This window comes from Procambarus clarkii, chromosome 26 (assembly GCF_040958095.1).
Source record: "Procambarus clarkii isolate CNS0578487 chromosome 26, FALCON_Pclarkii_2.0, whole genome shotgun sequence".
NCBI lineage: Eukaryota > Metazoa > Arthropoda > Malacostraca > Decapoda > Cambaridae > Procambarus > Procambarus clarkii.
The window spans coordinates 34060483-34066372 of NC_091175.1; the positions used below are offsets into that span (position 1 = coordinate 34060483).

At 40.4% G+C, this 5890-nt stretch overlaps 1 long non-coding RNA gene across 1 annotated transcript; it reads left to right on the plus strand.

The window, feature by feature from the left end:
- The first annotated feature begins 785 nt into the window (after positions 1-785).
- On the plus strand, positions 786-1711 carry LOC138368762 (uncharacterized). Its single transcript, XR_011229666.1, has 2 exons — positions 786-959; positions 1219-1711. It is a non-coding gene; the product is annotated as an uncharacterized lncRNA (long non-coding RNA).
- The last annotated feature ends 4179 nt before the right edge of the window (positions 1712-5890 follow it).

The following is a 5890-nucleotide window of genomic DNA, read 5'->3' on the forward strand; positions in this document are numbered from 1 at the left end:
TGTGCTTATTATAATTTACTAAGAACAACTAATATTTCTCAAAACAAAACTACGAGCCTTCAATAGGATGTAGCTGATCTGTAATATTATAAGAGCATGGACAATAGTAGGTGAATTTCACAACCCATGTGGGACCTGAAAACTACAATTTTTGTTATAATTGAACCAATCACGACTATTCAGCTATCTACGTTGATGGACGAGTACTGTGAGACGTAAATTGGTACGTGAGGAAGAGTTTGAGCCTTGGTAAAAAAGTTAACTGGGAATATATCACATATGTACTAAATCACATTCCACATATTGACTTTAAGCACTAAGTCATATATGTACTGTCTTGTGTGAGAACGGGTTGAGAAATGAGTGTGATAGGAAAAAGCTTCAAGGCTTCATAAAAATCTACAATAGTGAAAACTCTGAAATTCTCAGTGAAAAGGATGCAATAGAAGGTATCCTGCCATGGCACAATTTATTGCCTCATCATAGCCAAAATGGTATGTAACTACATCTCATTTTATCAGGGGTTACAATTCGGCCTTATCAAGATAACTAACATTTAGCATGCATAATGAATAAGCTTTACTTATTTTTGAAGTAAAATATCATCACTACTGTTTGTAAAATAGGTGCAGTATCATAATCCGTAGGTTTTTATCAGGTTGATACTGCAGAATAAACTATGTATAGTATGTATAATGCAAGTACCTAAACTGTAATTACATTAAATTGAGTTGTAGTTTACTTGCAGTAAATATAATTTTCCTCTTTTATTAGTGTCCCTTGCTCAAAAAAAGAAGGCAGTAGAAGATGTGGAGCTTCAGAAGAGATCCAGAGAAGAGCAACAACACACTGTTCAAGAAATGCTGCATTATCTCGCATATTACAAGAATAAGAGAGAGATTTTAACCGAACATACTGAAGAGTTGTTATGTGGAATTTTTCCTTCATATCTAAGCAAGGTAAGCTAACAGCCTAAATGTGTGTTGCAATTCAGTTCTTCATAAACATTTATCCAGCAGAATTTTATACTTGAGTAAAGTCTTGCTATTTACAACTTTGACAGGTAGACAATTCCATGGTTTTCATATACTGTACTGGTGTGTTTTACATATATTTGAACTTTTACCGAAAACTTTATTTATTTATTCTAATTTCTTTAGTATTTTCAGGGAAATTTGTAAATGTCTTAAACCCCATTAAATCGTCTATATATTACAGGATCCTAACAAGTACACTATTGAAGAGAAGCACCTATCAACCAAAAATAAGAGTGGAATCTTGGCTCTTTTGAAGCAAGGGCAAAAGTTGTGTTCTGACAAGCTGAGTGATGCAAAGCGTTTATTTGGATACCAGGAAGAGGATGTTGATGTTTCCGAGCCCTACCTGGAGCTTTGTGACAGTGAAGATGATGATGATGAAGATGAAGATTTACTACTAAACTGATGATACAAAAGTTAAGTATAATAAATTTTACCTGATTTCTCTTGCTAATTTCTCTTACTTAATTTCTCTAATTTCTAATTATCCTAGCCCTAAGATTACTACTGGCCTCCATTGCCTTGCCTGCACTTTGTTTCCCCCTTAACCATATCACTCATTCTTACAGGTGTGAGACAGAGAGGTACAAGATCATCCAAGAGGAACAACACCTGAAGCACCCAACATTTGGGTGTTTTAATTAATAAAAACGCCCTTCATGGCTTCACTCATCCTGGCTGGTTTAATTAAAAAAACCTAACCTAAACCTAATATATATACCTCTAGAGTCAAGGGAGTTAAGTTTTAGGCTGCACAATGAAACTGCTATTGACAATTTTATAACTGCTGCTGATAATGTCTGTCCTGTGACTTTTTTGTAAGCATAACCAAAAGGCTTAACAATCCCTTGCTTACAAAGGGAATACTTAAACCCATTAATAAAAAACATGACCTTGAGAAGAAGTATAGGTTAGGAATTGTCTCCAAAGAATTCTCATGCTCTTCAACAGGTCACTTGAACTCCAAACCTTTCCAGTTATCCTAAAAAAAGCGAGTTACCCCTGTACACAAATGTGGTGATCTCACAGATGTTAACAACTACAGACCTATATCAATCCTGCCTAACTTGTCAACATTTTTTGAAAAGCTACTTGAACTTGAACTCCAAACCTTTCCAGTTATCCTAAAAAAAGCGAGTTACCCCTGTACACAAATGTGGTGATCTCACAGATGTTAACAACTACAGACCTATATCAATCCTGCCTAACTTGTCAACATTTTTTGAAAAGCTACTTGAACTTGAACTCCAAACCTTTCCAGTTATCCTAAAAAAAGCGAGTTACCCCTGTACACAAATGTGGTGATCTCACAGATGTTAACAACTACAGACCTATATCAATCCTGCCTAACTTGTCAACATTTTTTGAAAAGCTACTTGAACTTGAACTCCAAACCTTTCCAGTTATCCTAAAAAAAGCGAGTTACCCCTGTACACAAATGTGGTGATCTCACAGATGTTAACAACTACAGACCTATATCAATCCTGCCTAACTTGTCAACATTTTTTGAAAAGCTACTTGAACTTGAACTCCAAACCTTTCCAGTTATCCTAAAAAAAGCGAGTTACCCCTGTACACAAATGTGGTGATCTCACAGATGTTAACAACTACAGACCTATATCAATCCTGCCTAACTTGTCAACATTTTTTGAAAAGCTACTTGAACTTGAACTCCAAACCTTTCCAGTTATCCTAAAAAAAGCGAGTTACCCCTGTACACAAATGTGGTGATCTCACAGATGTTAACAACTACAGACCTATATCAATCCTGCCTAACTTGTCAACATTTTTTGAAAAGCTACTTGAACTTGAACTCCAAACCTTTCCAGTTATCCTAAAAAAAAGCGAGTTACCCCTGTACACAAATGTGGTGATCTCACAGATGTTAACAACTACAGACCTATATCAATCCTGCCTAACTTGTCAACATTTTTTGAAAAGCTACTTGAACTTGAACTCCAAACCTTTCCAGTTATCCTAAAAAAAGCGAGTTACCCCTGTACACAAATGTGGTGATCTCACAGATGTTAACAACTACAGACCTATATCAATCCTGCCTAACTTGTCAACATTTCTTGAAAAGCTACTTGAACTTGAACTCCAAACCTTTCCAGTTATCCTAAAAAAAGCGAGTTACCCCTGTACACAAATGTGGTGATCTCACAGATGTTAACAACTACAGACCTATATCAATCCTGCCTAACTTGTCAACATTTTTTGAAAAGCTACTTGAACTTGAACTCCAAACCTTTCCAGTTATCCTAAAAAAGCGAGTTACCCCTGTACACAAATGTGGTGATCTCACAGATGTTAACAACTACAGACCTATATCAATCCTGCCTAACTTGTCAACATTTTTTGAAAAACTAATCTACAAGCAGTTTTACTCTTATCTAGCCAAACACCATATACTTAGTACTAGGCTGTACAAGAATATAACAACTCTTGTATAAATCTCAAAAAAAAAAAAAAAAAAAAAAAGCACAAGACGAAGCTTGAAAAAGTTTAGTGGTATGCCAATAGGCTAGTCCCAGGACTAAGAGGCATGAGTTACGAGGACAGGCTGCGAGAAATGCAATTGATAGGGTACATAAAGATAAACTGTTTAACACGGGTGGTAGGCGAAAAAGGGGACACAGGTGGAAACTTAGTACCCAAATGAACCACTAGGATGTTAGAAAGAACTTTTTCAGTGTCAGAGTAGTTATTAGATGGAATGCATTAGGCAGTGATGTGGTGGAGGCTGACTCCATACACAGTTTCAAATGCAGATATGATAGAGCCCAGTAGGCTCAGGAATCTGTACATCAGTTAATTGCCAGTTGAGAGGTGGGACCAAAGAGCCAGAGCTCAACCCCCCGCAACCACAACTAGGTGAGTATACACACAAACACACACACGTACACACACACACACACAGACACAAACATACACACACTAATGCCTCTATTCACCTTGCAGTAAATAGGAACCTGAAAGTCAGGAAGCTGCTAAAGGCTGCATCTTGGGGATGTGTGAGTGTGTTAGATAAAAATATATGTTGTTTAGATATGATGGAGGAAAAGAGGCCGAGAGTCGGTACATTAGACAACCGACGCTTAGAAAGGCGGGGTCCAAGAGCTAACAGCTAAATCTTGGAAATAATAAATTAAAATATTTAATACACCCACATACATGTTTCACATTATTTTGGCTGAGGGCACACTGAGGGCTGATGGCCCCGTCGACGGGGCAGGAAGTCGGTGGTTGATCAAAGGCCTCCCACATCCTCCACATACCTGAGGATTATTCCGGCTTAATTTTAAACGGAAGTAATGTCTTGGCATTTACGGCTTCAGCGGGTGGGTGGGTCCGTGGGTTTATTACACTGTGAGTGAAAACAATCGCCTATTCTCTATTTTATATTGCGGCTTGTAGAGCTAGAAGCTGTTGCCTCTTGTGTGCGTTGCACAAGGGGATTAATATCTGGATTAATAGCTTTCAATATTTCCAGTATTTTTTAAGGTAACGCTTAAATACCGAAGATACTGCTATTGGACACCGCTTAATTGACAATGTCTCAACAACGCAGGCTAAAGATGTGCGTGGCTCCTGCTATTGCAATGATGCTCATTTGTTTTTCAATGATGGGCCTTAGTTGCCCCCTCTCTAACTTACCGTTCTAAATACCCCTTCTCCATCTTCCGCAAACATTTCCCCTCATACATCTCCCCCCTTTCCTCCTGTCCCCCCTGTCCCCCTTGTCCATCTTTGTCCCCCTGTCCATCTTTGTCCCCTGTCCCTCACTTTGTCCCCTTGCCCACATTTTCTGTCCTCTGTCCCAGATCCCTTTCCCCCTCTCTGTCCCTCTGTTCCCCCTTTCCATCTCTCTGTCCCCCTGTCCCTCTCTATCCCATTGTCCCTGTCTCTGTCCCCCCTGTCTCTCTCTGTCCCCCTGTTCTTCTCTGTCCTCCTGTTCCTCTCTCTGTCCCCCTGTCACTCTCTGTCCCCCTGTTCCTCTATGTCCCCCTGTCCATCTCTCTGTCCCCTGTACCTCTCTGTCCCCCTGCCCACTCTTTCTGTCCGCTGTCCATCATCTGTCCCCCTCCCTTTCCTCCAGTCCCCCTATCCATCTCTGTCCCCTTGTCCCTGTCTCTCCTCTGTCCCCTCTCTCTTGGTCTCCTGCCCCCCTCTCTTTCCTCTGTCCCCCGGTCACCCTCTCTGACCCTGTCCCTCTGTCTCTGTCTCTGTCCATGTCCCCCTCTCTGTCCCTGTCTCCCTCCCTGTCCCACTGCTCCCCCTCTGTTCCCCCGTCCCTCCTCTGGCCCTGTCCGTCTGTCCCTGTCCCTCTGTCTCTGCCTCTCCTCGTTTCTGACATTCTCTGTGTCAGCCTATCTCTCTGTCTCTTTCCTCGCTCTATCTCTGTCATTCTCTCACTGACTTTGCATATCCTTATCTATACGTCTCTGTGTCTAACATTCTCTCCCTGACTCTGTCTATATCTATTTCTCTGTCTCGATCTTCATCTCTCTCTCTCTCTCTCTCTCTCTCTCTCTCTCTCTCTCTCTCTCTCTCTCTCTCTCTCTCTCTCTCTCTCTCTCTCTCTCTCTCTCTCTCTCTCTCTCTCTCTCTCTCTCTCTCTCTCTCTCTCTCTCTCTCCCTCTCTCTCTCTCCTTACATACATACATACATACATACATACATACATACATACATACATACATACATACATACATACATACATACATACATACATACATACATACATACATACATACGTACATACATACATACATACATACATTTATTTAACACATGTGGTACACGCACAAGGGGACACAGGTGGAAGCTGAGTACCAAATGAGCCACAGAGA